At 43.8% G+C, this 25,782-nt stretch overlaps 1 protein-coding gene across 3 annotated transcripts in view; it reads right to left on the bottom strand.

The window, feature by feature from the left end:
- The window catches only part of LOC119187687 (uncharacterized), a 782,552-nt gene that overhangs the window by 388,526 nt on the left and 368,244 nt on the right, over window positions 1-25,782 (bottom strand). The window lies entirely within an intron of this gene.

Here is a 25,782-nt window from a genome sequence, read left to right as displayed (position 1 = left end):
ATGCCGTCGTCTTCGAGGCGCGCTAGACGCCGGACCCAAAATCTTTTTATAGATATAAAGGTATTCGCTGCTCCTGCAATGTTGAGAGTGCAGGAGAGCATGCTCGTATGCGAGCAGCTTGCTATTAGGAATATCGAAATGAACAGTTGCGCTTTCACCGAAAGTGAGACCCTTACCACATGCTGGTCACCTCAGGTGACCACCTCACATCTTTTGAACTAATACTGCAAACTTTTTTTTCTTGCGAGAATGATCGTTTCCTGCAAAATATATTTCACCATTTTTTTTGCAATGAAACTTTGTTTCTCGCCGCGAATGGGTTGTGAGCATGAAATGGTTAACTAAATGTCTCGGAACAGTGCGAGTCAGTGATTGTGTCTGCAAATATAGTCTGTATTTGAAAAGAAAGAAAGGTCGGCCAATACCTAATTAGACAATTTTACGGAACCTTTACAGCTACTTCGCTCCTTTAAAAAAAAGAGAGAACACTATATCTTCAATAGTGAATGAGTCAAGTACAGGAATACAACCTCTTGAGTGTTGTCTACTGCATGCTTAGCAGAGGCGTTCGAACAAGACTAGGAATAAATTGGAACGAATGTTAACGGAGAATACCTGAGCAAGTTATACAACTTACAGACGACATAGCGCTTTTCAGCGATAAGAACTACAAAAAACAACTATATGACTGATCTCAACCGAGCAAATAGTGAAGTTAGGCTGAATGTTAGGCTGAAAGAAGATAATGATTATATTTTATATATACTCTCCATTTTACCCATAGCGAAAAAGCAAAACTGCATGTTCGGCAACTGAACCCGTGGAGCCCGTAAAAGGGTATGGATACCTAGGAAAATTACTGACAGGGCAGCCTACGCACAAAAAAGAAAGCTGCCGAAAATTAAGGATGTACCAGAGCTCTTACGACAGGCATTCCCGAATAATCTCAGAATATTCACCGCTGTATACTACTAACATATGGGCGGAAAATTAGAGGAGGATAACAGAAAAACTCGGGTATGGTTAAGAACCGTACTAACTAAGGTTGAACCCAAAATGATAGGCATATTATCTACAGACAGGAAGATAGCAGAGTGAATTACAGAACAAACAGGTCTAGCCAATGTTCTAGCTGACATTAAGAAGTGGACCTGGGCAGGCCACGTAATGCGAAGGACAAATAACCAGTGGTCACAGAAGTTCCTGGGCGAGTAGGTTTGTGTTCATGATGAAATGGAAAAGGGCAGCGCGGGGACGAACACAAAATACGACATGGCTGGATGGATAGATATGTGACGTTTAACGTCCCGAAACCACCATACAAATGGGGTTCTTTAACCTCCTGGGGTTTTCAACGTACGCCAAATCTGAGCACGCGGGCCTACAGCATTTTCGCCTCCATTGAAAATGCAGCCGCCGACGCCGAGATTCGATGCCGGGACCTGCGTGTTAGCAGCCGAGTACCTTAGCCACCAGACCACCGCGGCACGGCTACGAAAGACGATATGACGACAGGACATCTCGTCCTTTTTGTTCGTCCCAGCACTGCCCATTTTCATTTCATCATGAGCCGGTGGTCAGTTATAGTAACAGACAGGATAGCAAGGGATGGGAGACTTTGACGAAGCCGGCACTATGGAGTCACGAAATTAGTCGTATGTCTCTTAGGATCCAAGAGGAGAGCAGAGTGAGTCAGGGAACAAACTGGGTTTAAGAATATCATAGTTGACTATGATTCATAATGTCAGCTTTTGTCTCCTGCACCACGGCACTTATGTATTGTCAAACAAATAAATAAATAAAAAAAGTTCAAATCAAGCAGAAGAAATGAACATGGGCTGGGCACGTAGCGCGTAGGCTGGATAACCACTGGTCATTAAAGGTAACTGAGTGGATGAATACCAGTGAAGGCAAGCGGGTGAGGGTGGGACAGAAAGTGAAGTGAGCTGATGAGAATAGAAAGGTTGCGGGTATAAAGTGGCAGCAGCAAGCACAGGACCGAGTTGACTGGAAGAACATAGGAGAGGTCTTTGTCCTGCAGTGGACGTAGTCAAACTGATGATGTTGATGATGATGATATTGATGATGATGTTTAACGGTGTCATTCCATGTCAGGTGTACCCGGTCAACTTTCGACCATCTCCAATCAGGCTGCAAAAAATTGCGCAGTTACATGTGTGATAAGTTGTTAGTGAGGCACCATTTTTCGCAAGAAAAAAATATTGTGTGCTCTGGAGGGCGCTTCAAACTTTGGGCACGGAAGTGATACTGTGTCACGCTAAATAATTTATACAATATTACTGGATTGATCAATTAATACCAAATGATTATCTACCTAATCTGCAGGCGCTCTTACTTCATGACTATGATAGCTTATTCATTTTTGTTTTGACTTTTTTATACCTTGGCGAAAAATTGCTTCATTCTGCATACTTAGTATTTTATATAAAAAACACAAACTTTTTAGCAGGTAATGGATTCCCACTTTACGGTGTACAGATTGCAATAATAAACGAATAAAATACTTTGGCAGCAAATGAAAAAGGAACTTTGCGAGAATATTGTGAAAATTTTGAAAAAATAGCCCTTTGACTTATATTGCGGCTTGATTTTCGCAATGTAGCAGTGTAACTAAAATATGGTTTATATACTGTCGCATAGCATAATTTAATAGTATGACATTCAGGAAGTTTCAAGATAGTAGTGTTTGTTTTAAGAGAGCAAAAAAAAATTCTATCTAAGCAACCACAATGTATTAGAAAGCTTCACTGTGCCCCGCCTTCACTTCATAGCACGTCAGCGCAAAGATCCAGCTGGGATTTTTCGGCAGTGAATAATGAATGACAAAAAAAAAAACAGCTTGTCGCTTGTATTAATAATACTGCTGTGTAGGAGGCCAAAAAAGGCAATAGTGCTAATTTCATGAAATGAAATCTTCACCCTTGGACCAATAAAGTGCAGGTTATATTCAAGCACTTCATAGTCCCAAGAGACAGAATTAGAAGGCAGTCGTATTGGGGCGTTGTGCTTGGCTCCTGATAATTATTACACACGGTCCTAATAATGTTTAATGACATAATAAAGTACAGTATACATAAGCTGTTTTCACGATGTTTCTGTTATATACCGATGCATCATCGCTTACCACTGCTGCGAATGATGAAATTATGTATCCTAGGTGTACACGTTGGAGATGATTCGATATCATGCCTATAAATGGCACTTATTCGCCATGTCAGATTTTGATTCAAACTCTTTATGCATTTTTAATGGTCCTACAGTGTTGAAATATTTAAAAGCACGTCACGTCACCATTACCGGACGGGCTTTTAATTAAACTATTTTCAACATGTTCAGATTATTAGGGAAGAGGGAGATGAAAATGCTAAAATCCCTCCTAAAATGTTGACTAAGGTGCCATTTATGGATACGACATCAAATCATCCCCAACGAGTACAGCTAGGATACATTTCATCATGCGCACTAGTGGTAAACGATCACGCATCGGCCTATATTTCAAACATCATAAAAAACAACTTAGGTAAACTATACCTAAATTTTGTCGTTAACTATTATTACGTCCATGTGAAATGATTATCAGAATCCAAAACATAATGTCTTAATACTGTCTAGAAGGCCATATATTGCCTTATAAGTTTCCTCCTTGGGACTAAGAATCGGTTGAATATAAGCTGTCCTTTCATGGTCCAAAAGAGACGATACCATTCCATAAAATAAACACTATTTCCTCTTTTTGACGTTCTATACAATATTATCACTAAAAAAAGTGACAAGGAGTTGTATGACATGCATATTTGCTGCCGAAACGTACCAGTTGGAACCTCGCGTTGGCGTGGTATGCAGTGAAGGCAAAGCAAAAGAAAGCTTCATCCTACCTTGCGGTTGTGCAGATGGAAAATTTTTTCTCCCTTAAAACAGACAGAAACTACTCTTTTGAAACTTTCTGGTTATTTTACTGACAACGTATACTATGCAAGAATATATAAGCCATATTTATAATTTGACCACTACATCGCGAAATCAAGCCGCAATATGAGTTGAAATGATATTTTCCCTAACTTTGTCACAATGTTCTGGTAATGTTTTCGCTTCATTCGCTCCCTGGGCTTTTTATTAAACCAATATAGTAACACATCAATAACAAGTAACAATATAGTAACATATCAAACAGAAAATGTAAATATATTACTTATATAAATGTTTGTGTTTTTCATCAAAAACGCTAAACATGCAGCATATTTCAAGTTTTTGCCATGGCGAAAAAGAACGTTAAAATAAAAATAAATGAACTATTGTAGTCATGAAAGAGTGGCGTCTTGACATTAAAGAAAACATTGATCCGCAGTAGTTCCTCAGAAAAGTAATAATATATAAATTATTTAGTGCGACACAGTTTCACATGGGTTCCCGAAGTTTGAAGCGCCTTCTGGGCAGCGCAATGACTTTTTTTTTTTTTGCGAAATATAACGGCTCAATAACTGCTTCTAACACTCACATACTCGTGCAGTTTTTTATATAGAGTGTCGAACGTCTACCCACACTATTTTTGCGAAAAAGATATTTTGGGAGCAAATATTAATCATTCCAACCACCTGCAGTTCCTTAACATGCATCTAAATCTATGCACCCAAGCGTTGTTGCGTTTCGCCCTGGGGAGATAGCAGCTGCTACAGAGACCGTACCTGTCACTTCGAAGTGACACGATGTCAGCGTGCCGTGCATAATGCCCCCCCCCCCCCCTTCTTGTGAAGCATATTACTTTTTTTTTTCTTAAGTTAAGCGAAAATCACAAATGTCCGTGGGATTCGAGCAACAATCACGTACAAGGCAGAATAATTAGATGCCACAATTACAGAATCAAATCTCGCTCATTTTTGGGACTGACAACTTGGCACCATAACCTATGTTGCTCTATGCCATAACAGCTAAATCACTGATATAGAGAACTATGGCCAAGAACTACCGGTCTAAGGCAAACCTGTCATGTCATAGCATCCACAACTATCTTTGTAATAATATTGTGAGTGTCTTAGTTCTCTATTCTGAACAGCTCAGTCGTCCTTCATGACCCATATTACTGGTGGCATTAACCTGATGTATGAACACGCAGTAGAGTAGAGCATTATAATAATACTTAACTTTGTGTATCTGCCCCCAAATTGTCAGCGTAGCAGAAATCAGAAAGAGTATGCAGTATGTGAAGCTATTTCCAAGAATATAGCCAATTATGGCATGTATTTTTGCCGATATAGTAGGCAAGCAATACCTCAGTAAATATAGAGTGAGAGCACGAGCATAGCATAGGGCACAAACGACACGAGTAACCTTGTTCACTCAAAGCAAAAAGCGGGGTTCGCGTAATATGCACCCTCAATTGCATCTCTTTAAAACACGGGCACCGAAAAATTGACGACAATGACTCAAGACAGCGAATAACGAGCACCAAACCTCCACAGAGTACCGAAGGAGAAGCAGAAATCACCGAATGAAAATAAAGCGGAAGACTCTGTCTTCCAGTCAGTCCATATAGCGACACATGCTCGGCACACGCCGTGCTTGTCATCGCCAATGAATGACTCTCAGACTATTTACTGCCCGTCTATGAAAACAAATGCCGGCGGCCTACTTCAGAGCCCCGACGAGTGGGGCTGCTATGTGAAACGGCTTTGGCTGTAACAAGAACTGTCTGGGCACTCTGTCTTGAGTTCCGCGCACGTGCTCGTGTTGTTTGCGCAAACACATCCTCCACTCTACCTGACGAGACGGTACATACTGCCCATAAAGGTGGGCCATTAGCCGAGCGCTGGCGGAAAGGCCCTCGCAGAGCGGGGGAATATGATAGGAAGAAGCGTGTCAAAGGCACAGCCGCATTGACACAGTACGCCAACACCTCGAAGTGCACGACCAACATCGTGCGTCCATGTATTACAGGCGTACTACATCAAATATAAACGTAGTGGGACGGCACACACGTCGCTGGAAGCACTGGCAGTTGTTCGACAAACATTTGCGTAACTGCGGTTCGCGGCTCTTGACAACCGGTGTAATAATAATAATAATAATATTAATAATATTAATAATAATAATAATAATAATAATAATAATAATAATAATAATAATAATAATAATAATAATAATAATAATAATAATACATTAATATCTGCGGTTTCACCTCTCAAATCTACGATGGTTATGAGGGACGCCGCAGTGGAGGGCTCCGGAAATTTTGACTACCTTTTGTTCTTTAACAAGCCCCGACATCGCACAGTTCACGGGCTTCTATCTCCACCGCAATGCGACCGCCGTGGCCGGGATCAAATCCGCGGCCTCCAGGTCGGCAGCCGAGCAGCGTATACCTACTGATTCCCCCCTGCGGATGGCAACTGCTATGAAGGACACGGTGTGCTTGGCATTGGGCTACAAAACAGGAGGCCGTCCGAGGCCTGGTGCACTGTAAGAGCCTACCCGTGCAATGTGATGTACGAGCATCCACCAGGAGCTCAGTGATGTGCATATACAGCTGCCATCGTCATGCTTCCCCACTGATGACATTCGTGATTATAACATGTGCGCGTGAACATCTTGCCTTGCGCAACCACTTTGTTTGACTGTTTTCTTTATGCCTATGATTAGTGGCGTAATGAAGAAATGCGAGAATTGTGTTATGACGTCTTCGATGCATAACCATAAATATCGTATGAAATCACGCTTTTCACAGGGTGCGAGTGAACAGAATTGTACATGGGACCAATTCAAGGCATATTGTTATTATCAAAGAAGTAAACTGCAAGGTCGTGTTGTTAGCCGTAGCAAAATGTGAATTCAATTGAATGTATTTAAAATTTAAAAGGTAAAAGGTAAATTAAAAAAAAAGGCCCGTGGTTCAAATCTCGGTACCGTGCAGTTCCCAATCAGATTTAAAAAAATATCCGCGTGGTGATGGAACTGCATGAAGAGGCCTGGGGTACGGCCTCACCGGTAACCACCGCCGGGAACGCACTCCCTCACCAGAGAAGGATTGGCCACCCTGGTGCAGTATCTGGCCAATACCTCCCACATGCATACGTCAATTAACTCACGGCCCTCAGTCCTTAGCAGCTGCGAAGCAACTGACCACGGCGGCGGTCAGATCTGCAACGCAGCAGAGGGTGCTAAGAATCTCTGGATCCGGACAGGCCGCCATTGGAACCTGAACTTGGCAATGTTTATTGCTAGAACCTTATCTAGTGAAGGAAGTCTAGCTGTACTATTCGAGGAGCTAGAGGGTGTTAAATGGGATATAATAGGGCTCAGTAAGGTTAGGACGACAGATGAGGCGTATACAGTGCTACAGAATGGGCATGTCCTTTGCTATCGGGGCTTGGCAGACAGAAGAATTGGGAGTGGGGTTCCTAATTCACAGAAACATAGCTGGCAACATAGAGAAATACTATAGCATTAATGAAAGGGTGGTAGGTATCATAATTAAACTGAATAAGAGATACAAGGTGAAGGTAGTACAGGCTTACGCGTCTACATCCAGCCATGATGACGCTTCAGTTGAAAGCTTCTATGAAGACGTGGAATCGGCAATGAGTAAGGTAAAAACACAGTATACTATAGTAATGGGAGACTTCAATGCAGAAGAAGGGAAGAAGCAGGCTGGAGACCAGGCAGTAGGAGATTATGGCATCGATACTAGAAACGCCAGAGGAGAGCTACTAATAGAAGTCGCAGAACGCAATAATTTACGGATTTTGAATACCTTCTACCAAAAACGAGGATACGGCAAGTGGACATGGAGGAGCCCTACTGGCGAAAATAACGAAATATACTTTATATTGAGTGCACACCCAGGCATCGTGTAGAATGTGGAAGTGGTTGGCAAGGTACGATGCAGTGGCCATAGAGTGGTATGCTCTCGAATTCACCTAGACTTGAAGAAGGTACGACAGAAACTGATACGCAAGAAGCCAATCAATGAGCTAGCACTGAGAGGGAAAGTACAGGAATTCAGAGTCTCGCTTCAGAACAGGTACTCGGCTCTTAGTGAGGAAACCAACCTTAGCGTAGATAGAATAAATGATAATCTGACGAGTATCATTACGGAGTGTGCAGTGGAAGTTGGAGGCAGGGTAGTTAGACAGGACACTGGCAAGCTTTCCCAGCAAACGAAGAATCTCATCAAGAAGCGTCAAATCAAGAAAGCCTCAAGTACAACAGACAAAATAGAACTGGCAGAGCTTTCGAAGTTGATTAATAGGCGTAATGTATGCGATGTAAGAAGGTATAACATGGAGAGAATTGAACATGCTCTGAAAAATGGAGGCAGCGTCAAAGCAGTGAAGAGGAAACTTGGGATAGGCAAAAATCAGATGTATGCACTAAGGGACAAAGAAGGCAAAATAACTACCAATGTGGATAGGATAGGTAAAATAGCGGAGGAGTTTTACAGAGATCTGTACAATAGCGGGGGCAACCACGACCTTAATACTATGAGAACTAGCAGTAACCCCGATGACACCCCACCAGTAATGATATAGAAGAAGTCAGTAAAGCTTTGGAGAGCATGCAAAGAGACAAAGCTGCTGGTGAGGATCAGGTAACATTAGAACTGCTGAAAGATGGAGGACAGATTGTGTTAGAAAAACTAGCCACGCTGTTTACGAGGTGTCTCCTGACGGGAAGAGTACCAGAGTATTGGAAGAATGCTAACATCATCTTAATACATAAGAAAGTCCTTGAATTGAAGAATTACAGGCCGATCAGCTTGCTCTCTGTAGCATACAACCTATTTACAAAGGTAATTGCTAACAGAGTAAAGAAAACATTAGAATTCAATCAACCAAAGGAACAAGCAGGATTTTAAACGGGCTACTCAACAATCTACCACATTCATACTATCAATCAGGTAATAGAGAAATGCTCAGAATATAACCAACCACTATACATAGCATTCATAGATTACGAGAAGGTGTTTGATTCAGTAGAAATATCAGCCGTCATGCTGACACTGTAGAATAATGGCGTCGATGAAGTATATATAAACATCCTGGAAGAAATCTATAGGGGATCAACTGCTATCATAGTGCTTCATAAAGAAAGCAACAGAATACCAATCAAGAAGGGTGTAAGACAGGGGGACACAATCTCCCTCAATGCTATTTACCGCGTGCTTACAGGAGGTTTTCAGAAGCCTAGAATGGGAACAGTTAGGGATAAGAGTTATTGGAGAGTACCTTAGTAACCTGCGCTTCGCCGATAACATTGCATTGCTGAGTAACTCAGGGGACAAATTGCAACTCATGATTACGGAGTTGGACAAGGAGAGAAGAAAAGTGGGTCTTAATAATTATTCTGCAGAAAACGAAAGTAACGAACAACAACCTCGGAAAAGAGCAGCGTTTCGAGATAGGTAATAGTGCACTTCAAGTTGCAAAAGACTATGTCTACTTAGGGCAGGTAATAACCGCGGAGCCAACGACGAGATTGAAGTAACGAGAAGAAAAAAAATGGGGTGGAGCACATTTGGCAAGCACTCTCAAATTATGACAGGTAGATTACCACTATCCCTCAAGAGGAAGGTATATAACAGCTGTATCTTGCCGGTACTTAGCTACGGAGCAGAAACCTGGAGACTTACAAAGAGGGTTCAGCTTAAATGGAGGACGACGCAGCGAGCAATGGAAAGAAAAATGGTAGGTGTAACCTTGAGAGACAAGAAGAGAGCAGAGTGGATTAGGAAAGAAACGAGGGTCAAGGATATCATAGTTGAAACCAAGAAGAGAAAATGGACACGGGCCGGGCATGTAGCACGTATACAGGATAATCGCTGGTCATTAAGGGTAACTAACTGGGTCCCAGAGAAGGCAAGCAAGTTAGGGGGAGACAGAAGGTTGATTGATTTATGGAGTTTAGCGTCCCAAAACCACGATATGATTATAAGAGACGCCGTAGTGGAGGGCTCCGGAAATTTCGACCACCTGGGGTTCTTTAACATGCTCCCAAATCTGGGCACACGGGCCTACAACGTTTCCGCCTCAATCGGAAATGCAGCCGCCGCAGCCGGGATTCGATCCCGCGACCTGTGGGTCAGCAGCCGAGAACCTTAACCACTAGACCACTGCGGCAGGACGAGACAGAAGGTTAGGTGGGCAGATGAGACTAAGAAGTTTGCGGGTATAAATTGGCAGCATGCAGCAAGCACAGGACCGGGTTAACTGGCGGAACATGGGAGAGGCCTTTATCCTGCAGTGAACGTAGTCAGGCTGATGATGATGATGGTGATGATGATGATTATGAAAATTTAAAAGGCAGAGAAACGCACAAAGGAGATATTAAGTGCTCCACGAACACATGAGGATAAGGAGAACATTCAACAGCCAAACATCCTCCCGAAAAGAAGTTCATCCATTGCGGTGTTGCCTGTACAACATGCTTTTCGACTAGAAACACAGCAAGAAGCGCAATCGAGCCTTCTCACTGCAACGACTAGGTTAAGCAGGACTTTCTTGAGCCACAATTTCGTTCTTCGGTCATCGGTCCCCAGTCTAAGACGTTGTCGACAACATGACGTGTACAGCAGGTAGCCTGTCGAAAGTCGAAGAAATGCATTCAACTAGAAACAAGACATTCACACGCTACAGATTTAATTACGGCCACACTTCAAGAACTTAATTCGAAGACTTAATTCTACTGGCTCGCGACAAGGCTGAATTTCACACGCTGTCATGGGCGGCAAAATGTTTTTTACTTAAGAAAAACAGCGATCTGCAGGAAAAATAAACAAACAAAAAACACTGATATGAATGGAAAGAAACTACATATGTATACATTACTTCAAAATCATGTCAAGTGATGTTGCATGCAATTTCCCAGAAGCAGCGCTCGAATCAGGCGTTGGTCAGAGAGAACAAAGAGGCGTGAACGCATGTTATAAGTGCCGCGATTATCCCGCATGTATAGATGAAGTTTTCTCTTTTCATACATCCGTCTTTCTCGAACTCAGTACACTCTGCTTTCCTCTTTTCCTCTTTTTTCCCCTTATTCATTTTGCGTCAGTGAGGATCTTTCTGTACGGCTATTAGGAATTTACGATTTGCAGCGACCCCCTTGGTGGCTGCAAATGAAACGCAGCCGCAAATCGCGAGGTTGTGTTGGTCGTGATAATGACCGTTACATGTAATGCCTAGAGTATATGGAGCACACTTCTCTACGTCTTAATGCAATCTTTTCCAAGCACCACGGGTCGCAATCTAAACAAACAACATGCTGTGACATATTAATAACAACGGTACGCGATCACAACGACACAACAGACTGCCAACCCTGACGTCCAACAACGACCCCCGACACCACAGGTACTATTTGACGTGCACGGTCAATTATGAATGCTGTGTCGAGTATTGAAAAGCAACGACAAAGTGACGACGGCGATGACAGTTCAATGACAGCCCAATAAAGCCATAAGTAAAAACCGACGAAATGAGGGCTCATGCATGTGCCGATCCCCTGGATATTCAATTGACTTCAATTTATTGTACACATATTCCTGTACATATTCTTATGTTACGTTGACAGTTTTGAACCAACAAGATTTCAGATGCTATACCATCACCCATTACTAGCGAGTTTTATAAACAAGACACAAGACGGTTTAGCGAAGTATAAAACAAGTGCACCGATTAAGCACACTCGAACTTCCCATAAGCGGTCTTTTATATTCGGGGTCCCAGGGTCCTCGAACTCCGCCATCGCGACAGTGAAACTTCAATGGATGGCCTCAGCATACTTGTATGACACCACAGAAAGAGAGCTACAGCCACCGTCCTGCGATAATCAACACCGACGCGAACATGGGATGCTACTGGAGCCACAGAGGCAATATTCTTCGAACTGAAAGTGCAATTTACGTACGGAGGAAAACTGCCAAAAAATTTAGGGACACTTGAGCTTAGTCTTCGAGATGGAATGCGTCAGCGTAGTTTGCCCCCTTCACATCCCCTTCTCAGTCGCTATCCTATTTTCGCTATCTCACCCTCTAATGCTCAAGGCAAGTCGCGAAGTGCCCACTACGACATAACTTTTTCTTGTGAGTGTGGGCAAAGTCGCATATCCGTAAGGCATGAACACGCGCAATGACACAGCTGCATGCTTTATTGATGCTGTTGCGAATAATGATGGGTAATTATGCCTGTGTACATTTTTTTCTTGAATATTCGGGCGTTTAAACCAACCACTCGTTGCGAAATTCACACGTTGTGAAGCTTGGCGCGGTTCTATGTTTCTCACACGCAACAATCGATGCGTCCTCCTTGCACTACGTGACAATCTTGTAGGGGTTCTAAACTCCCTGTCCGTCCATTTTTCTCTCCTCCTCCTCTTGTAGCGGTTTTTTTTTCATCTGTATGTTTTTATTTCCCCGGAACAGTTTCAAGCACAGGCACGGCTCTGTTGTAGAACATCTGCTTGCGACACACAAGGCCTAGATTCACATCCCACTCAAACCAAAGCTTTTTATTAGTTATTTAATAATAATAATAATAATAATAATAATAATAATAATAATAATAATAATAATAATAATAATAATGTGCTTTTACGTCCCATAAGCATGGCATCAATATGAGAGACGCAGTAGTGGAGTTCTTGAACGTGCGAATGAATCCACGCACGCGGACCTCAAACGTTTCCCCCTCCATAGAAAATGCGTTCGCCACGGCCAGGATTCGATCCCACGACATTCGGCTCAGCACTGAAGTACTATAACCGCCACACCATCGCAACGGATTTTGTGCATCTGTATACCTAGAATTTTCGCCGGCGAACACCGCAAAGAACCAACGACGCCAAGCCCGAAATTCACGTCCAACGAGCTCTTTAGTGCTATCGCGTTAAAAAAAAAAAAAAAAAGTGATGCTTAAAGCTGTAAATGGGATACTGAGTTCCCTGGAATGCGAGATGATATAGCGATTTACACCCCAACTTCGTCGCTTCTTTGACGTGTGATCTGTAAACGCCTGGGTCAAAACTGAAAACTGGCGGTCTCTCGCCATCTCCTAGTGACCAAGTTTGACTGATCGAACTAATTTAATGACGGAGAGGATTTATTAAAAGTCACCCATAAAACGTGTTAACGGGACAAGGATTATAAAAAAGAGACAACGGCGAAAATCAAGCAGATTACGTCCGAGTGGTTTGATGAGTCCTAAGGCCTAAAAAACAAGTCTCTTGTGCAAACGAGAAGGAAGGAAAATAGGAGAAAAAAAAAAACGGCAGCGAGGTTTACCAGCCTACAGGCAGCCGGTTTGCTACCCTGCACATGAGAGGGGAGGGGGAGATGAAAGATAGAGAAGCTTGCTGATGAAGCAGCCGTGACCGTTCAATAGTGCATTATTTTTTGTGTGCGCAAGTTTGCAGTTTGTTGAAAAATGTAAATGAGAAAATGCCGGAAACATTCCATAAATTGGGGTGCAATAATCCGGTAAGTGCAGAGAATGTTTCACGAAATGAAAAAAGTGTCACCTGCCCAGGTCCCCAGGACTACTGCATGTCGCACCAAACCAGAAAACAATCTAGCACGGTATGCTAATCGATACGAGCTCTCGCAGGCAAAAAAAAATTATTTTAATTTGGCAGATCCCACGTATACCTTGCGAATCCACGTTATGCGAAGCATGCGAAGAGAAAGCAACCATGTTGTCCTTTTTCAATGAGCAACACCTCATGAACTGACGCTAATTGAATACATGTAAAGTCGCGCGCAATATGAAGGTTGTATACGACAAGCGTCGACCTGCGTAACATCCCAGAGGCCTAGTGGAACGTTTCGGAACTATGAAAATCAAGATTGCGCATTGTTCTCCCCCTCGTTGGCTCTTCCATGTTACAACAATCACGCGCAACTAACCCTTTTTTCTCTATTTTGAGCCTTCCATTCGTTGTGATCGAGTGTATTCTTCATGGTCTCTTATCACAGCAGGTGATTACAAAGTTGCTCGGAAAGACTTCTTAAAGCTGGTGTTTGGCACTAGCTGCTTCATTTAATCAGCTTCATAAGGTGGTAGTGATTGCAGCTTGAGGGACAGTAAAAGTATACAGTGAGTGAAGCTTACGTGATACCACTCTCTCCTCGAAAGGCTATTATGGAACGTGGCGCTGTTGTAGTTCTTGGTCGACGCTCACGCGATTATCTTCACATCGCTCGCTATACTGCACAAACGTTGCACGCACATACATATACTGAAGCGTTGCAAATGTTTATACCATTACAAAATTACATTTATACAGACTATAGAGTGTCTCAACATGGGTTTAAACAGTCTGTTGACTGCCTGAGCGCCTTTTTGTAAGCGTTTAAGCAGTCGTTCGCCCTTGCGCAACAATTCCAACAGAAACATGTGTATTGGCAACACCAGAAGCGATAATCTGATAAGCAATGGGGCTCGCGAGGATGATAGCTCTCGACACTGCTACATAAATCAACTTCAGCACATGACCGCTAACTACAGCTGACGTTAACCCGACGTGATGTGTGTGTCATAGGAGTACATATGTAATGTTTATAAAATTGTAACCAGCACTGCAACTACAAATGATGTTTCACGAACATTAGGACCTATTTGAAAAGTAGTTCCGAGACCTGGGATGGCTCTGTGGTAGAATGCTTGATTGCCACGCAGAATACTTGAACTGGATTTCTGCTGAGGCCTTGAGATTTATTCTTATAGCATTCTTCCGGTCAACGCTGCTGATGCCAAGTTTTAATGTACGCTCGAGACTTGAAACTGCCCATGTGTGTTCTCGTCGTTCCTGGGTAGATACTAAGAGCCAATCCCCTGTGGCCCATATCCGCATACCAGGGGCACATACCCGCCCGTGGATATGTGCCACTGTCTGGCAGGAAATGTTTGACGACGTACGTGATGGAATTTTGACATTATTCATGACTTGATTAGCGCGTCATATTCGTCAAGCCATCTTTCAAGCCATTTTGATTCACGCCAAGTTAAGGGGGTGACCACGAGAGCATGCAAACGTAAGCGGTTAGAATAGATAGATAGATAGATAGATAGATAGATAGATAGATAGATAGATAGATAGATAGATAGATAGATAGATAGATAGATAGATAGATAGATAGATAGATAGATAGATAGATAGATAGATAGATAGATAGATAGATAGATAGATAGATAGATAGATAGATAGATAGATAGATAGATAGATAGATAGATAGATAGATAGATAGATAGATAGATAGATAGATAGATAGATAGATAGATAGATAGATAGATAGATAGATAGATAGATAGATAGATAGATAGATAGATAGATAGATAGATAGATAGATAGATAGATAGATAGATAGATAGATAGATAGATAGATAGATAGATAGATAGATAGATAGATAGATAGATAGATAGATAGATAGATAGATAGATAGATAGATAGATAGATAGATACGAAGACAGATGCCAAAAGTGCTTGCAGTACGCAAAGAAAGGCTTTACATATAAAATCACAAATCTTGGTTAGGGAACAAAGCGCGCAAGGAACACCTTTGCCGGGTGGTCAAACTACCATATGAGCTAACTAGAGCCTGTATTTGCAAAAACAAGTAACGCTTGAATAGTTCGTAAGATTCCTCCGCGACCAGTGCGCCTTTGGCCACGCGGCGATGTTATGTAATTAATTTTCATGTGACGCCCCGATGAGGTCACAAACTTCGGCGGTCTGTGAAGTCATGATTGGGTCATTGTGACCGAACCTGTCACAGTCATACAGAGCGAGTTCCTCACACGATGATTTATCACAATACTCGTTTTGTCATCAACGCCGCCTGCGCCGACGGTCAGATCTCGCGCTTGATGAGGATGGCGCTTCCGTCTTGAAAAAAGAATGACGAAGCTTGTACTAAGCCACGCAAGCCTTGAAACAGCGAGATAGTACGATTCTGAAGACTAATCTGGTTGCTCTTATGTTTATTCTAGGCCTTGGCTAGGTGATACAAGTTTTTTCCCAGGTTGCTTATAGGTTGTTGTTAGGCATCAGCAAGACGATGCCAGCTTGCTTCTGCGATGATTCTCACCTCAGAGAGGTTCGCGTTAAACCGCGAAGAGGGTAACACAAACAAAACTTCAGCTGAAACCAAGCGTTCACCCATCTCGGCGATTCAAGGGCCCGTCATCGTTGGCATATAGCTTTCGAGCACTCGGGGTCTTCTCGCAACCGCCGTGGCCTTCCCTTTACTCAGTATTCTCTCCTTGCACGTATATTCGGGGTCTTCGGCGCGCTGCCATCGCTTTGCAGTCGTCGTCATTGTTGTTGTTGTTGTTGTTGTTGTTGTTGTTGTTGTTGTTGTTGTTGTTGTTGTTGTTGTTGTTGTTGTTGTTGTTGTTGTTGTTGTTGTTGTTGTTGTTGTTGTTGTTGTGGTGCTAACTGTTGCCTTGTTCATTTTCAGTGGACCATGGCTGAGTACTTGCATTCGGCCAATTTCTGCGGCACGTACCCGTTAATGACGATGACAGGTTTTTGGTTCGTCGGACGAGGAACAATTGTCATAAAAGCCTCGTTAAAATGGTCATTTCACTGAAAGCACCAGTAACATAAGTGAAATCGCTGTTTAGGACCCCGATATAGAGAATTTCAGGCAGTGATATTGCGTTTAACCATCTGTTCAAGGACGGCAACTAAATGAGCGCGCCGATTATCGACGCTGCTGATAACGGCAAGTTACCCTGTATAACAACACTCCGCTTTTTATGCGCCCGCGCAGTTTCCTCTCAAGCGTGATAACCGCGGTACGGTATCATATGTAAAGCGCTTCGCTACTGCTGCTATCAACCGAGAATTGTCGTGATGCGCGAAAAGCGGCGCCGCCTCCAAATTACACACCTCGTGCGTACTCTATAGAGCCGCCAAGAGGGTGGGCAGGCACTGTATCAATCCCTCCAGACGAGTTGAACGAAGTGGAAAGTACGTGTAACGGAGAGCGTATTACAGCACTCCTGCCGAGTTATTTTCACTCTATGCGCTTTTACGTAAGAAACGACCGAAGCAAATTACCCGTCAAAGGGCGCAAACGTAGCGCGATGAAGAGTGCTGCGGAATCCGAGGTCACGAAACAGTGCAATTTGGAGATATCGAAGAAAGGCGCTAAATAGATGCGCAAGTGAGGCGAGGTGAAGATGCTATGGGGGAAAAAAATCACCTGGTGCACTACGCTCACTAGCACTGTAAGCGATATTTACCGCTTTATTCCAGAATTTGGACACGCCGCGTATTCGGGCGTCATCCTCTATTTCTCGCTCAGCCCTCTTTTTCGCGATTCTTCCGGCTTAGAGCACAGTTGCCCATCACGACGCATCTGGTGGAGTCGAATTTAAGAGAACAAAAAATGATACGAGACAGGGTAAAAAAAAGACATGTGCGCGGCGGAGGCACGCGCGCCTACAGCCGTCTCCCGTGGCTGGAGCGCGGAACACTCGAAGCGTTACAAATGGGGAGAGCCGCACGGGAGCGACGTTCGGCCCGCCGAAGGAATTATGGCAGGTCAAGCGTTCTGCGTCCGCCCCCCGATATAGGGCCCGCGCTTTTTGATCGAGCCGCCCTTTCCAGAGGAGCGACTCTCGCGGAGCAGTCTTTATCCCCTCCTCTTCGACGAAGAAGCGGGAAGATAGGCCGCGCCGGTTCGGAGCGTCCACCGACTGATATATAACAGGATCGGGATGCTTCCTCCGCGCGGCTAACACACTGCACAGCGAAAAGATGTCGTCTCAACCACCGAAAGAAACGAGGACACGACCATCGCGTCCAAGAGAGAAAAATTCAAGCGGGAAAGAAAACACCAACAGGCCGACTTTGGCAAAAAAAGAAAAAACTGCAACGATAGGCCGGAGATCTGCCAGGAACCACGCGGAAATTTCGGGCAGAGGAAAATTTTACGAGCGCAGTAACGCAGAAGCAAAAAAAAAAACGCCATTGAACGTAACCAGTCGGAAGCAGAAAGAAACAAAAGTGGCGCACTTAACTTCGGGTCGAGTAATGAGAAAGTGAAGGGAAAAGGAAATGTAAAGACGTGCAGCCTTTGAACGACCAATAAACTCGCCTCTTGTTCCGTAAGATGAACCTAACTTCGGAGAGAATAAAAAATAACAGAAAGAAAAAATTGGTAACACAAAAGAAAACAAAAGAAGAAAGTAAGATGACGAAATGAGGGCCGCACAAAATGAAGACAAAACGCAGCGACGAATGATGAAATATCCACGCAAAACACAGCAAAACTGTCTGGGAGGAAGAAATGGCGGCATTTGATTGAATTTCTCGATCCACTTGGTCCGGAAGACAGGAGCACTATCGCTCTCGCCTTCGCCGAAAAATTCTTAATTCTCCAATCCCTCGCTGCTCTGCACACTCTCTCTGTAATTTGGTTTATTTTTTTCGATTATTTCTTTTTGTTCCAACCCGACTCCCTCTCAGCGCACCCGTCCGACGCTAAACATACGATATCTCATCTTCCATCTTTAAATCGAGCTTCCTGCATTCAATTGCGCATGCGTCGTTCACGACCCAAGGTGAGCGAAAAAATACGTAACTCACTCCGAATACCAGACGCAGTGCAGTGTAAACAGACCTGCGTGTTAATTGTGCTCCTCCCACGTGCTCAGTTTGGTAGCGCCAGTATCGAAAATGATATATATCAATAAACTCGCATCACCACCTATGCGTGAGCCTTTACTATTGCCATATATAAAAACACACAGCCATACCAATTAGTCAGACTCGTACACCAGCTCTAAAAGCCCTTCATTATCAATATAATATTAGAATTGTGGGGTATAACGGCCCAAAGTCATGAATGTGGTTATGAGAGACGCATATAGCGGAGTGCTCCGGAAATTTTGAGTCCCTGAGAATCTTTGACGTGCACCTAAATCTAAGTACACGGGTCTCAAGTATTTTCACGTCCATCTCGAATGCGGCCCCGACGGCCATGATTCGATCCCAGGAGCTTCATGTAAGCTGTCAAGAACCACCACCGTGACAGGCCTGGTTGTATCAGGCAACATTTAGTGCACCAAAGTACAAACCATTTTGCATGTAAACATCGACGACACCGAGACCGATGCTTCGCATACAGTGTGACATATCACGAGAGCGACTTCGTAAATTTATAGCATAATCGGTCAATAGTGCATGTCTAAGAATGGCGACATCAAAGAGTTAGCGATTTGTCCTACTTTGTAGGAATTATGAGAACTTGGTTCGCGAGATAACAGGGGCCCAACGTCGAGCACTCATTAAGGGTCGCGGCACCGCTGTATATCAGCAGCTGCCTGTAAAACACAGCCCAACTGATAACAACACAACTGACGGTGCCAAATCAGTGTCTGCCGAATCGGAGGATTCAATTCCTCCATTCCGAAACTAAGCTGCAAGAAAACTTTTTTATTTTTACCAGCTACAATTATGACACACGCGCTTATCAGTCATCCAACTTTAGTATGCATAAACTGGGTCCTTCCGTTTACCCATCAAATGCGACAATGTTAAGCCATTTCGACATCTCGGTATGGTGTTTCAATTCGATTCCAATTTTCATCCATAACAAGTATAAAAAATGGCAGCATGTCCACGCAGTGAATGATGGAGAGTGGGGCGAAGCATCCGTCCGTCCATTCGTTCTTGCTTCCGTCCGTCCATGCGTGCGTCTGTGTGGCCACCCGCGCGTCCATCCGCCCGTCCGTGCGTGCGTCTGTTCGTGCGTCCGCACGTCTATCTGTGCGTCCGTCCCTGCGTTCGTCCATGCATTCGCTCCTGCGTCCGTCAATGCGTCCATCCGTCCGTACAGCCATCCGTGCGTCCATCTATGCATCTGTCTGTGTGTCCGTTCGTCCACCTATTCAACACTCCAAGTTCTACCATCTCACATCTTTTCATCATATATTCCTCATGTAGAAGCACCGCCATCCAGTAGACGTTCCGAGCACTGAACGAGAGTAGGCACACGCACACTTTCTTACGGCTTGCGCTTCGTGTCTATTTCCCACCTTCAACCACCTCGAGTTCATGGTATATACAAGTTCACTGTATTCATGGCACTGCGGCCCAACTCTCGCTAAACCTTTCTAAAACCAAGGAGGTTATGCCCAGCGAGTATAACGTAGCAACCCTTTCTTGTCACATAGTGCTCAATGTACATGCCAATGGCTGCTAAGGGGTAATGAGAGACAGGAGAATTCAGCTTTTAGTTAACGCGCACGCTGAAATTTTTCCTATTGTTCAACAACGCACAGAAGAAATCTCCCACTGGCACCACCTTTGATGTGAAAATGTAAGACTGGTTACACACTAGGACTACTACTACTACTACGAGGGACAAACGAGCCACTTTAAGGAGCTTCGCCCCTAATACATAGGGATGTAGACTACTCAGAAGGCTTACACTTGTCCCTTGTATATAGAAGGCCTAACATACTAATAGTTATACTATAGTTACTCATCCGAATCAGTGTGTATAGCGCAACAATTATGTGCGACAACTGCGAAATAAGAAGTTCAATACTGAATACTAGCCGTCTGTGCACGCTACCGATTCCCGCGTAATCCTCCACAGACCACATTATACACGGTTGGACTCACTTTCGAAAGCGACGATCCACCGACCATGGCCACGTACGCTGCAAACGCAGATAGTCACGAGAGCGTTAATACAAAATCTCAAGCCACCTAGCTATGACGATCATTTATAGATTTTCTACGCATGCATCACCAAGAGCGTTCGCAAATATGGGTGGCCTCTCTCTTCCGTTGTATACTTTTTATTGTATGTTCATCGCTTTCTCCCAGTGAAATGTACCGTACCGGACGTACGTCACGGTCAACCTTATAACGTTTCTTTAAAAATTCATCTGTCTCTAGTGGAATTATTATTATGCGACCGGGTGTCAACATCAAATTGCTAAAAAAAAAACTTGCGCGGAAACGGGACACGGCTTGCATGTCAAAAAAAAAAAAAATATCGTGTCCACGAATATACAGTGTATAGATATTCAAGTCCCTAAAGATTGATAGATGAGACGGAGTTCAGAAAATGCTTGTTCTATAGCATCTAGTCTCAGTGCATGCACGCAATATGTTTTTCGGTGAAATTACCACACGTTACCCCGCAGTGCAAAATGGCACCGCGCGCTCAACAAATCACAGTTTCGGGTATACGCTGGTAAGAAATACAAGCATTGTCATAAAAATGTATGTGTAATGTCTTCGCTACCGAATTCTGCCATTAAATGACAAGTCGCATGCGTATATGTAAAACATACTACGCGGTTTAAAGGCAGTCGGCGAGCACGGGTTTCACAACGAAAATGCAGACCGTGGCTCACCTACGCGGAACACGTTTCTGCCGGTGCTGGAGCAGAATAAAACGGACGTGCTCACGTGCGCAGCAAGCTCCACCAGGAGTGTGGGTCAGAAATACGCGAAACAATATTGCATGCAACGTCATAGTACAGCTCGAGAAAATCGCTCTTACCCTTACAAAAAGGAGGAAGGAATGGAAGGAAAAGCAGGGAGGTCAACAAGACGCACGTCCCGTTTGCACCCTGCGCAAACTTCAGAAAAAGGTGGCAGGTACAGCCCGTGAATAGATTCAAACACATCGTAGGCACCGTCTACTGATAAAAGGGTGCTACGAATTTCTCACTGGGTGGCCCTGTGTTGCTGACATTGGTCGCCATGCAGGAACATGAAGAAAATGAGGCACCTGCAAGCGTCCTCCTTTATTCCGACCATCGTCCACCCGATTATGTCACATCTGTTCTGGCCACAACTCAGTTATGCTTTTTTTCTGTCCGCTGGGCAAGGCATTCTGGCGCTGCAGGTGCACGGGGAAACTCCACCACACGGCGCCCATATCATGTTATATTCACATTTTCAACGCTAAGAAAGGTGCTACTCGCCCTGTGTACTGCCTTCCATTCTTTGTTATGCGAGTGCTTTCAATGGTTGCGAAGGGCTGAAAACGCATTTTGTGGAGTTCATAGGACACCGTGGCTTTCTTTCTTTCTTTCTTTCTTTCTTTCTTTCTTTCTTTCTTTCTTTCTTTCTTTCTTTTTTTCTTTCTTCCTTTCTTTCTTTCTTTCTTTCTTTCTTTCTTTGTTTCTTTCTTCATTTATTTATTTTCTCTTTTTCTTTCTCTTTATCTTCATCTTTCTCTCTTTCTTTTTTTCTTTTTTTCTGTACAGCGCACATCATCGGCGAGGCGGCCAGTTCATATGGCGCCCACGAGGCGAGTGAAAGCTGAGTCTTCCTTGTACAAGCAGAACACGTGATCCGTGCACTGTTTTGGCCGGCGTGGGAGCGCTTCCCAGCTTGTGTTCCCAACGGTCGAGAGTCCAGCGGCCAAACGCATGGCGGCTGCAGCCGGTAGCGTGTCATGTTTCTTCGCTGTTCGAGCAAGGCATCAGCTGGAATGTCGGTAGGAAAAAGGAGCACCGTGAACGCGATTTTGACTGCCGGATAATAGGGTGAAGAATTTACTGGGAACATGAAGTTCCCACTTCGTATATTGTTTCATACGTTCAAGATCTCGTCAAATACCATCAATAAATAGTTTGACGCATAATGTCACATCATTATTTCCTGATGAAACAGAAGTAGGTCGTCATCAATGTATGCACCCAGCTTCGTAAGACCACTCTTTTCTTTTTCCTTTCAAATACTTTGCCCCTTCAAAAGAACATGGCTTTTGCTGTCGATAACACGGACAAAATATGATATGGTCATGTGCCTACGAAGTGTTGGTGATATGGTCATCTGATCATTTTATTTCCGATTCTCATTCTGCAGATAGAAACTTGACTCCACATCAAATAAGATTTCACTATAAAGATATCAAAAAAGAGGCCACCTATTTTCTTATTTTGTGCATACCGCTTTTTTTTCGTTTGTGGCAATTGAAACGCTGTATTAAAATACCTTTCATGAAAAAGAAAGAGCGAAAGCCTAATGTATTCATATATGTATATGTGGTCTTTAACCGCTAACCTGACAAAATGTATTCGCTTGACACACGTAATAAAAATACCGAGCAGCGATTTTGGAAAAATGTCTCACGTGATCGAGCTACTGCGACTAAATAGTGCTTTTTCAGCAATACCTACAAAATCGCTCCAGTGTAAAATGACATGGATCAAGCATGCATGCTTTGGAGTGTCTCAACTACTATACGATACTGGCACTCAGAACAAAGCAATGGTAGCGTATGCTCTCTAAAAAATAAACATAAACGAACAGCAGAGCATAACACTAGGTTATGATAAAACTTATATAATTAAGTATGCATCAAAATACTCGTGCAGCTGCCCTCAATTTGCCCACTGTAACGCACATAAAAAGATGCCACTCCTCTGAGCGAAACTCTGCACGTACATCCACACTAGTGTTGATGACACTGACATAACTTTGAAGGCAATGCTTCCATTGCCTATAGCACCCATCCATGGTATGACATATGAATGCATAACAAATTTTCGCCGAACAGCTCTTATGCTAACCGACAAAGTAAATTTATCATACCAAATACGCAACCACTGCCCTGTACAAACAGACAAAGAGTCATTAAAAGAATTTGTGGATGTTGTGTCGCACTGCACCGCTAGACATAAAGCGCCCAGACCCGCTTAATGGAGTAGCGCATAATATTAAACGGTCTATACTCCATTTCCTTCTGAGTGATGCACATATATGGCTAGCAGACCCACAATTTTTAACAACGTCCTTCCATATTTTCGGCGAGTGCAATCTATACCCTTTCTTGTAACTAGAGGTACAAGTTATTTCACATATGGAAGGTACCATGCAAGCTGATGTACAGGTGGGGGGGGGGGGGGGGTCAAAAGTTTTCAGGCCAATATCACATGTATTCATATCGGAGCGTGAACGGGGAACTTTTGACACCCCCTCCCCCTGTACCTACTTGTAGCGCGACTTATAAACATACTGCCTTGACGTTCCACGCCCAGGACGAGATATATTAACTGCCGCGTCCCAAACTTCACTTCCTCCGGGCTTATGGAGCAACAGGTTATCGGGTACGCGTATCACTAGACCCAACCTAACCTTATTTCACCTAGGCCATTGCAGTAGGGTTCATTATTTTTGAAGTAATTCGCAACTGAGCACGACTGCGCTGCTAGGAAGCAACTTATAAATTGCTAAACAATGCAAATAGCTCCTAATATAACAACAAAACATGAAGGGGTAAGGATCCGGACTACAGAGAACATAAAGTTAGTAATATCTGGGGTTTTATGCCCCAAAACCACGATGCGATTACGAGAGACGCCATAGTAGAAGGCTCCGGAAATTTCGACCATTTGGTGTTCTTTAACGTCCACTGACATCGTACAGTACACGCGCCTCTGCCATTTCGCTTTCATGTCAATGCGACCAGCGCGGCGGGAATCGAACCCGCGACCTTCGGGCCAGCAGCCGAGCACCGTAGCCACTGTTCCACCGAGGCGGACGACAGCATCAAGATAGACAATCGGCCCCCTTGGAACAAGCTAGGCTGTACTTATTACTCTCTCGGCTAATTATATAATTATATACTAACTAATTGGCTTCACAAACATAATAAAGAAAGTATTCACGAGAAAAGTTACATTCGATCCAGCTTTGTGTTGCTTTACGTGCACCACGAACTTTTTCGCCAAGATTAGAAGGTAGCCCTAAAGACATGCAAAACGCGCAGGCGGCTGCTCGCGTGCCCGGTATAACTTGCCTTTTATTGCGGGCTTCCTTCCAGGCTTGGCAAAAACGTTCGAGCGCTGCCACACAAAGCTGGCTTGGGTGAAAGTTATGTCAAGAACACTTCTGCTGTGTTTGCGAAGGTTATTAAACAATCTTAACTAATTATGCTAGCCGAAATAGAAAAAAAGTGAAGTCTGAACTGCTTCGAACGACTGTAAATATTACATTGCTTTGTTTTTTCAGCTATATTGGATATTTTGCTAACGCTGACACAACTTGCGCGGCGTACTTTGAGCATTAGTGCGGACCTGCCAATCATGTCTTTCTTTTTTGTTTTTTGCAAGCTCGCGGCTTCGGCTGCGAGCGATGCTCAACGTTAGTGCCGCTATTATTCCGAAAACACGCTGAGCAGACATCATGGATTGCTCTCCAGTGAACGTGGCAGCCGGTGCCCGTACTGCGGGGTCGGCCTCTTTAAAGCCCGATTTTCTTTCGAGACATCGATCAGCCTACTTTCCTGCGTTTACGTCATTTCGTAAACAGTAACACTAACTACGCTCACTTAACATTCACTTCACGGTGAAACATTACTTTCCGACTGGTCCAGTGCATTAAGTCGCGTCGTGAGTCCTCAGGGATATCTCAGAAGTGCCCTCGTGCTACGTTCAAGCCTATAATTACGGTCATTTTTTACATCGAGGGCCCATTCACTGCGGCTGGTATTTTAGCTCTTCCCGCGAAAGCAATTCCTGCTACGGTAATGAACTGTCTTCTTTCTGGTTCTTTCTTGGTTGGGGTGGGGGAACGGTATCAAGGTGTCCTTATATATAGGCGAGCTTGTATAGAACATGTCTCCATGGAATCGAAGCTACTTTCTCTGAATTACGTCTAGCCAACCTCCCCATTCAAACTCGAATGACTACTTTATTCACAGGTCGAGAAATCACCATCCATGTATACGTGCCGAGATCGCAGGTTGCGTTTGTATATTATAGATGTGATTTTTGCTCCCACTTAGGCACATT

The sequence above is a fragment of the Rhipicephalus microplus genome, chromosome X, assembly GCF_043290135.1.
Source record: "Rhipicephalus microplus isolate Deutch F79 chromosome X, USDA_Rmic, whole genome shotgun sequence".
NCBI classification, from domain to species: Eukaryota; Metazoa; Arthropoda; class Arachnida; order Ixodida; family Ixodidae; genus Rhipicephalus; species Rhipicephalus microplus.
This window is presented reverse-complemented; position numbering and strand designations above follow the sequence as displayed.